The sequence below is a fragment of the Hypanus sabinus genome, chromosome 8 (genome assembly GCF_030144855.1).
Source record: "Hypanus sabinus isolate sHypSab1 chromosome 8, sHypSab1.hap1, whole genome shotgun sequence".
In the NCBI taxonomy this organism is placed as follows: domain Eukaryota; kingdom Metazoa; phylum Chordata; class Chondrichthyes; order Myliobatiformes; family Dasyatidae; genus Hypanus; species Hypanus sabinus.
In genome coordinates this window covers 132,538,284-132,548,577 of record NC_082713.1, presented here as the reverse complement: position 1 = coordinate 132,548,577, position 10,294 = coordinate 132,538,284, and positions in this window count along the sequence as shown.

Sequence of the window (10,294 nt, the reverse complement as noted above, 5' to 3'; positions counted from 1 at the left end):
GGCTGAATCATAGTTGGTGACAAATCAGTATAAAGGAGGTAGATTGAAAATCTGGCTGAGCGGTGTCACAGCAATGACCTCTCACTCATATAAGACCAAAGAGCTGATTATTGACTTCAGGAGAAGGAAACCAGAGGCCCATGAGCCAGATGAGCCAGTCCTTATGGGTGGGGGGGGGGGGCGGTGGTGTGGAATCAGAGGTGGAGAGCGTCGGCACCTTTAAATTCCTCAGTGTCATCATTTCAGAGGATCTGTCTTGGGCTCAGCACATAAGCGCCATTTCAAAGAAAGCTCAGCAGTACCTCTACTTCCATAGAAGTTTGCAAAGATTCAGCATGACATCTAAAACTTTGACAAACTTCTGTAGATGGATGGTGGAGAGTATGTTGATTGGATGCATCACAGCCTGGTATGAAAACACTAATGCTCTTGAACAGAAGACCCTACAAAAAATAATGGATCTTGCCCAGTCCTTCTTGGGTAAAACCCTCCCCACCAATGAGCACATCTACATAGAGTGCTGTAGCAGGAAAACAGCATCAACCATCAATGAACCCCATCATCGAGGTCATGCTCTCTTCACGCTACTGCCATCAGGACAAAAGTACAGGAACCTCAGAACCTACACCACCAGGTTCAGGAACATTTATTACCCCTCAACCATCAAACTCTTGAACTGGAAGGGATAATTTCACTCAACTTTACTTACCCCTTCTTTGAACTGTTTCCACAAACTATGGATTCACTTTCAAGGACACCTAATCTCATGTTCTTGAGACTTATTTCTTATTTATGTGTTGTTATTGTTTTTTCTTTTGTAATTACATAGTTTGTTGTCTTTTGCACATTGGTTGTTTGTCCATCCTTTTGGGTGCAGTCTTTTATTGACTCTATTGTATTTCTTGGACTTACTGAGTATGCCTGCAAATAAACAGAACTCAGGGTTGTATATGGTGACATATATGTACTTTGATAACAAATTTACTTTGAACTTTGAACTTTCTACTCAGTGGAGTGTAGAAAAACGGGAGGAAAATCTCACTGAAACATATGAATATTGAAAAGCCTAGATAGAATGGACATGAGGAGGATATTTCTGTTGCAAATCATACACACACGCACAACTTGGAAAGAATAGAAACAGCATGCTATTAAAAAAATTATTTACCTGATAAATACTCATTCATTGTCTCAAAACTTATTCAAAGCTTGAATTCTGCCATTCTGAAAGAGCTGGTGGAAGATTTCTCTTCAGCAAAGCCAGATTCTGACCTTGCAACAACATAGAAGGAGAACACAGGGAGAAATCTGAAGTAAATTGGTCTTGGACCTGAACCATTAGCTCTCCAAGAAGCATTGAGATCTGACTTGATGTTTCCAACATTTCCTGTTTTTATTTGAGATCATGAATTATCTTTCACGATTAAGTGAGAAATAAATGGAATTAGTGGGGAAATAGTGACATCTTCAAAAAGAAGCCTCTTAACAAACTAATAAGCATCGATGCTAATCATGATCTCTGGTCTAAAAAGGAAACAGGAAACTATTCTGTCTTATTTTTGCAAGTAATTTCACATTTTAAAAAGCTTTTACAAATTTGTATTTTATTTCATTTATTCCTCTCTTAATCTAAGCTATAATTCCTTCTCCCCGTTCCTGTGTGACAGGAGTCCTTGAGGAGGATGGCTTGGACCCAAATGATGGAGCAAGGATCAAGACACAGTATCAAACAGGATTGAGAACTGAGCACAAAGCAATCACTAGGAGGGCTTATGATTGAGCACCGTACCCCCAGTTTAGGTGTTTGTCAAGTACTCAATTCTTGGTGCCCAAAGCATGATCACCAATTGAACCCTTAAAGGGGCTGCACCAGCTATCCACACTCCGGGGAATTAGTGTGTCTAAATCCCAGAAGCTGGCGCAAATGGGAGGTCTCGTAACAGGACCCCTTCCCCTACGGTGACCCCTGATGGCCCTCGATGCTTAGAGAGGTGGTGATGGTAACTGTGGATGAGAGCCAGATCCAAAATGTCTCTTTCAGGCACCCAGCACCTTGCCTCAGGTCCGAATCCCTACCAGTCCACGAGGTATTGCCAAACACCTTGAACAGTACGTGAGTCCAAAAGTCTTCTCAACTTGAAGACATAATTCACCTTGATAAACCTGGGTGGCGGCAGGGCTGATGGTGGTGGGGCTGGGGCAGAGAGGATTTAATTTAGAGATGTTGAAGGTGGGATTGATCTTCTGGGTCTTGGGGAGCTGCAAGGTGCCAGGTACCGGGTTTACTTTCCTCAGGATTTTAAAAGGTCCAATGAACGTCAGCACCAAGTTTCTAGATTCCACTTGGAGAGGTAAATCATGAGTGGACAGCCATACCTGTTGCCGAGGCTGTAAAGCGGGTCCCTGACTTCTCCTTCAGTTTATCTTGGTCTCCCCTTTCCGGGTAGGGGTCAGCAAGATCTTTCCTGCCCTAATCCATTTTTGCTTGCAGCGCTGGATGAGATCTTCAGCCGCAGGGACCCCAACCTCGGCCTCTTGTTCCAGAAAGAGTGGCGGAGGGTAACCAAACTGGCACTCAAAAGGTGACATCCTGTACAGCGAATGCTGTAAGGTGACCTCTGCCCTCATCCGAAGTTCACACCACTCATCAGGTCTTTCCAAGGCCAAGCGTCTTGGGGTAGGTTCTCAATCCTGGTTGGCCCACTCTATCTGGCCATTGCATCGCAGGCGAAACCCAAAGGAAAGGGTTGCTGTTGCCCTATCAGTTTGCAGAACACCCTTCAAAAATGTGATGTGAATTGTGGACCACAATCCAAGACAACGTCCACCATGAACTCATGGATCCTGAAGACCTGCTCCAGGATCATTTCAACTGACTCCACGGCTAATGGTAGCTTCTCCAAGACAATGAACTTGCAGGCTTTCGAAAACCAACTGACAATTACTGACTTCCCCTTGGATTGCAGGAGACCCGTGATAAAGTCCATGGAGGTGTGTACCCAAGGTCTTTCCAGAACAGGAGCCCTTGAGGTCGGGTATGGGGCTCCTTGTTTTGGGCACACATCTCGTATGGCTGCACATTCTGCCGAACCTCTTTCGTCATTCCAGGCCACCAATACCTTCTCTTGATAAACCCAAGGGTCCTGGTGATCCCTGGGTGTCAGTCACTCTCGGTGAATGCCCTTACTGGAGTACCTGGGACCGGATGGAACTTGGGACGAACAGCCGATCCAGAGGATTGTCCTCAGGAACCTCCCCTCGTACTTGGGCCTTGTGAGCAAGAACATCGATTCCCCGACGAATTGGTGTTACCACCCTGGCTTGGGACAAAATAGTGCAAGGCTGCTACCATCACAGTCTTCCTGACACTGGATGGACTTACCAGTTCTCTAGGTAGCTGCAGCTTTGGACAATCGGCCCATGGGTTATCTGCTCCCTGCAGTATAAGCAGCAGTCTTGACTCTGACCCCAGGACCTCTCATCAGTGGAGAGTCTAGACTAGAGCAACCAGTCGAGCATGGGTTCGACTGAGGGCTAGGGGTAACCCTAGGTCATTTCTAAAGTAAGTACATGTTCGGCACAGCATTGTGGGCTGAAGGGCCTGTATTGTGCTGTAGTTTTCCTATGTTTCTATGTATCTTGAGCAGGTGACAGGCTGGTCATGATCTGAGGTTGAAGACTGGGACTGTAATGTGTTGGGATCAGGCTTGGACCAGCTCTTTTCAACTTCCTGAAGTGGTGTCACTTTCACTCTGCCAGACGATTATCGAGACGGATGGACTGATCAATCAGAACCCTTTAGTCCTCTGCTGGCTCCCCCAAGGTGAGGGCATCCTTCAGTTCATCTTGGAGTTCTCGCTGGTATGGCATGGCCCAGGACACCCACTCCCCTGGCCAAGGTCCAAAATTCGATTGCGTAGTCAGCCGCTATCCATCCCCTCCTGTCGAATCAGGCGGTCTGAGGCTCAGCTGGCTCCGGTTGGTTGATGAGACACCTTCCTCATGGCAGCTATGAATTTCTCCAAATCTGAGCAAATATCTGTCTTCCATTCCCAATGTGTCGTGGCTCTGGCCAGGGCTCTAGAAGCAAGATATTGAAGACCACCTTGCCACCCTCCGAAAGGAACTGGGACGGCTGGAGTTCAAATACTAAGGAGCATCGGATGAGGAAGCCGTGGCAAGAACCAGGGTCACCGCTGAATCTCTGTGGGGTTGGAAGATGGACTGACCGCCTCACCTGAGCGACTTTGGCTTCCTCCCTGCAATAGCTGGCATACGGATCTCCAGGCTCCATCTTGTAACTTTCTCGCTGTGGTTGGCCACAGCTGCTGACAGGCCCCAGTATCCTGCTGGACCCATGTTGGCACAATTGTACCATGACGAGAGTCCTGGATGAGGATGGATTGGGCCCAACACTGGAGTATCCGAAGCAAGGATCGAGACGGGGTCTCAAACAGGATCGAGAACTGAGCACAAATCAAATGCTGGACAAAGTCACAGTTAAGGCTCATGATAGAGCTCCAAACTTCAGTTCAGAAATTCCTTAAATACTCAATTCTTGGCACTCAAAAGAATATTACCAATTAGCAGGACTGCCCTGAACCCTTAATGGAGCCATAAACCCTCCAGGGAGTTACAGCGTCTAAATTCTGGAAGCTGGCATGGTTGGAAGCGTTTTGCAACATCCTGGTGCTATTCTCGCTGTCTATTTAATATCTAGCAATAGACAACAGACAATAGACAGTAGGTGCAGGAGTAGGCCATTCAGCCCTTCTAGCCAGCACCACCATTCACTGTGATCATGGCTGATCATACACAATCAGCACCCCGTTCCTGCCCTCTCCCCATATCCCTTGACCCTGCTATCTGTAAGAGCACTATCTAACTCTCTCTTGAAAGCATCCAGAGACTTGGCCTCCACAGCCTTCTGGGGCAGAGCATTCCACATATCCACCACTCTCTGGGTGAAAAAGTTTTTCTGCATCCCTATTCTAAATGGCCTACCCCTTATTCTTAAACTGTGGCCCCTAGTTCTGGACGCACCCATCAGCGGGAACATGCTTCCTGCCTCCAGCGCATCCAATCTCTTAATAATCTTATATATTTCAATCAGATCCCCTCTCATCCTTCTAAATTCCAGTGTATACAAGCCCAGTCGCTCCAATCTTTCAACATATGACAGTCCCGCCATTCCAGGAATTAACTTTGTGAACCTATGCTGCACTCCCTCAATAGCAAGAATGTCCTTCCTCAAATTTGGAGACCAAAACTGCACACAATACTCCAGGTGGGGTCTCACCAGAGCCCTGTACAGCTGCAGAAGGACCTCCTTGCTCCTATACTCAATTCCTCTTGTTATAAAAGCCAGCAAGCCATTAGCTTTGAGTAAGCATTGTTTGCTATTTTCATAATTCATTATGGGTTTCATGTGCAAAGAATGTGAATAGCATACATCATTACATCACCATGTCATATGTGCACACCTCACCAAAGCAAAACGAAACTAAACACATGCATCCCGGCTCCTGTACTTTTCTTTCAATCAGTCTTATGTTTTGGTGTTATAAAATGTAACATTGGCGACGAGTAAATTTTGAAATTAACCCGATGACTATCTGTTGAAGTGCATGTTTTTTTTTCTTTGCAAGAGGACAGTCACTCAAGTTTTTAAAAAACACAGCACAACTTCAAAAAGAAGAGAGACGGTAAAGTTAAAAGAAAGGCAGAAAATAGACAAAGTTCACAGGTTCATAAATGGTGATAATAATAAATTAAAAAAAGCAGAAATGGCTGCCTACATCAGAAAGATCGACCCGTTCGATTGCACAACACATAACTAGCATAAGTAGACTGAGTGAATTAGGCAGTATTTTGAAGCTAGTGAAATAGCCAATACAAAACAAATGCCAGTGCTACTGAATATAATGGGCGGAAAGCATACAGTCTGCTGAGAAGTTTAACTGCTCCAACCATACCAGCTGAAATAAGCATTACTGATATCATGAACATAAGGCAGGGACATTTAGAACCAAAACTACTGTTGACTACAGAATGCTTTAGGTTTCATAAAACATAGAATATAGTACATAGAAATCTATAGTACATTAAAGGCCCTTTGGCCCACAATGTTGTTCTGACCATGGAACCTACTTTGGAAACTGCCTAGAATTTCCCTACCACATAGCTCTCTATGTTTCTAAGCTCCATGTACCTATCTAAGAGGCTCTTAAAAGATCCTATTGTATCCACTTCCACTGCCGCCGCTGTCAGTGCATTCATTCCATGCACCCACCACTCTGTCAAAAACTTACCCCAACATCCTGTTGGTGTCTATTTCCAGGCACCTTAAAACTATGCCCCCTCATGTTAGCCATTTCAGCCCTAGGAAAAAGCCTCTGGCTATCCACACGATCAATGCCTCTCATCAGCTTATACACCTCTATCAGGTCACATCTCATCCTTTGTAGTTTTAAGGAGAAAAGGCCAAGTTCACTCAACTTATTCTCATAAGGTACGCCCTCCAATCCAGGTAACATCCTTGTAAATTTCCTCTGCACTCTCTCTATAATATCCACACCCTTCCTTTTTTTTATAAATTTTTTTTATTGAATTTTCAAACAGGTTACAGAAAGAAAAAAAATTATCAACCCTTCCCCCCTCCCCTTAACTCTTCCCCCCCTAACGTACCCCTATAGAAAAAAAAGAGAATAAAAAAGAAAGAAAGATGCCTGGATATCGGAAGATCCTCACATGCTCCATGGAGTTCATAATAGCTTTAATATGTATATTTATTTCTTTCCCCAGATAACCAATAATTTTATCTTCAGAGCACCTATATATTTAATCCTATCTTTTGTAAATAAGGGTGCCAAATTTTCAGAAATATTTCATATTTATCTCTTAAATTATAAGTAATTTTTTTCAAGTGGAATGCACCTAAAATTTTCATTCTTCCAATGATCTATACTTAAGTATGAATCCGATTTCCAAGTAACTGCAATAGCCTTTTTGGCTGCTGCCAATGCAATTTTTATGAATTCTTTATGATATTTATTCAATTTGGATTTTAATTTTATCCCTTCAATATCACCTAGTAAAAATAATGTTGGATTATGTGGAAGTTGTATTCCAATAATTTGTTCCAGTAAAACTCTTAAATTTGTCCAAAAAGGTTGAATTTTTAAACAAGACCAAGTAGAGTGTAAAGAAGTACCAATTTCTTAATTACATTGGAAGCATTGATCAGATAAATTTGGGTTTAATTTATTTATTTATTGTGGTATAATATATAATTGATGTAAAAAATTATATTGCACTAGTCTTAGCCGGACATTTGTTGTATTTGTTATACCATCAAGACATAGTCTTTACCAATTTGTTTCTTGAATTTTAATATTCAAATCAGTTTCCCATTTTTGTCTTGACTTATGAATTCTTTGTTTAATTGCCTGCTTTTGAATCAAACTATACATACAAGAAATAATTTTTTAAATTTTTCCTCTTTGAATTAAAATTTCTATTTCATTAGGTTTCGGCAATAACATTGTTTGACCCAATTTATCTCTTAAATAAGCCCTTAATTAGAAATAACAAAAAAGAGTGTTGTTTGATATTTTTATTTATTCTTTAATTGATCAAATGACATTAACATACCTCCTTCAAAACAATCTCCTATATATCTAATCCCTTTTTGAAACCAGTTGTATAAAAGTTGGTTATCCATTGTAAAAGGAATGTTTATTTTGAATTAAAGGACTCGTTGCTAATAAAGATTTATTTATCACATCATCAACATTTATCTTATTCCATAAATCAATCAAATGTTTTAATATAGGAGATTCTTTCTTTTCCCGTATCCATTTAGATTCCCACTTATATATAAAATCTTCTGGTATATTTTCTCCTATTTTATCTAGTTCTATTCTAATCCATGCCGGTTTATCTTCATCAAAAAAAGATGCAATAAATCTAAGTTGATTTGCTTTATAATAATTTTTAAAGTTTGAAAGTTGTAACCCTCCTAGGTCAAATTTCCATGTCAATTTTTCCAACGATATTCTTGACATCTTACCTTTCCAAAGGAACTTCCTCACACATTTACTTAACTCTTGAAAAAACTTCTGCGGTAATTGTATTGGTAATGTTTGGAATAAATATTGTAATCTAGCAAATACATTCATTTTTACAGCATTTACTCTGCCTACTAATGTTATTGGTAACATGATCCATTTATCAAGATCTTCTTGAATTTTTTTCAATAATGGTAAATAATTTAATTTATATAAATTCTTTATTTCATTATCAACTCTTATACCAAAATATTTTATACCATTTATCAGCCATCTAAATTGAGTTATTAATTGACATTGACTATAATCTCCTTTAGTAAGGGGTAGAATTTCACTTTTATCCCAATTTATTTTGTAGCCTGATATTTTCCCATATTCTTCCAATCTAGAAGATAATTTACGCAGCAAATACAATGGGTTTGTTAAATAAAGCAAAACATCGTCAGCAAATATATTAATCTTATATTCCTCCCGGTTAACTCTGAAACCCATAATATCTGGGTCTGTTCTAATTAATTCAGCTAATGGTTCTATCGCCAACACAAATAAAGCCCATGATAATGGACAACCTTGTCTAGTTGACCTTGTTAACTGAAATGATGTTAAAATTTGACCATTTGTCATTACTTTAGCTTTGGGATTAGTATTTAAGATCTTAATCCATTTTATAAAAGATTTTCCTAACCCATACTTTTCCAATACCTTAAATAAAAAATCCCATTCCAATCCATCAAATGCTTTTTCTGCATCTAAAGCAACTGCCACACTCATTTCCTCCCTCTTTTGTGCCAAATGAATTATACTAAGTAACCGAGTTACATTATCTGCCAATTGTCTATTTTTGATAAATCCTGTTTGATCCATATGTATTAATTTTAGTAAGTATTTAGATAATCTATTCGATAAAATTTTTGCTATTATTTTATAGTCGGTGTTCAACAAAGAAATAGGTCTATATGATGTTGGCTTTAAGAGATCTCTATCTTTTTTTGGCAATACTATTAAAATAGCTGTCGAAAAAGATTCTGGAAGTTTATGCGTTCTTTCCACTTGGTGTATTCCACAAAAGGAGGAATTAGTAAATCTTTAAACTTTTTGTAAAATTCAGGCAGAAAACCATCTTCTCCTGGGGATTTATTACTCGGAAGTGATCCTAGAGCTTCTTTGATCTCTTTTAATGTAAAAGGCATATCTAATCCCTTCTGTTCTTCAGAATTCAAATTTGGAAGAGTTATTTGTGATAAAAACCTTTCCATCTCAACATTATCATTTTGTGATTCTGATTGATACAGTTCAGAATAAAAGTTCTTTAAAAATTCATTAATTTCTAAAGGTTTATAAGTAATTTTATTTACACTTGTTCTAATTGCATTCATCATTTTGTAAGTCTGGTCTGTTTTTAACTGCCAAGCAAGGATCTTGTCTGATCTTTCACCTAGTTCGTAATATCTCTGTTTAATTCTCAGAATTGCTTTTTCTGTTTGGTATGTCTGAAGTGTATTATATTGTAACTTCTTGTTAACAAGTTGTCTTCTTTTCTCTTCTGTCATATATCTTTGAGATTCTTTTTCTAATTTTGTAATCTCTTTCTCCAATTGATCTGTTTCTACCATATATTCCTTCTTAATTTTAGAAGTATAACTTATTATCTGACCTCTCAAATATGTCTTCATTGCTTCCCATACTAATCATCAACTGAATATAAATTTGTATCTAAAAACAACTGAATCTGCTTTTTCATGAAATCACAAAAATCTTGCCGTTTTAATAATATTGAATTAAATCTCCATCTGTAAATCGATTCCTCTTTATCCATCATTATCATTGTCATTATCAAGGGGGAATGATCTGACAATATTCTTGCTTTATATTCCATATTTTTCACTCTGTCTTGAATATTCATTGATAATAGAAAAAATCTATCCTTGAATAAGTTTTATGTCTATTTGAATAAAATGAATAATCTCTTTCTTTTGGATTTCTTCTTCTCCATATATCAATAAAATTTAAATCTTTCATCAATGATAAAGTTAATTTTGCTACTTTTGATTTTGTAACAACCTTTGTTGATCTATCTAAAACTGGGTCTAAACAAAAATTAAAATCTCCACCTCTTAATATTTTGTCATATGCATCAGCCAAATTCAAAAAGGCCTCTTATATAAATTTTACATCATTTTCATTTGGTGCATAAATATTCATAAGAGTCCATAGTTCTGAAAAAA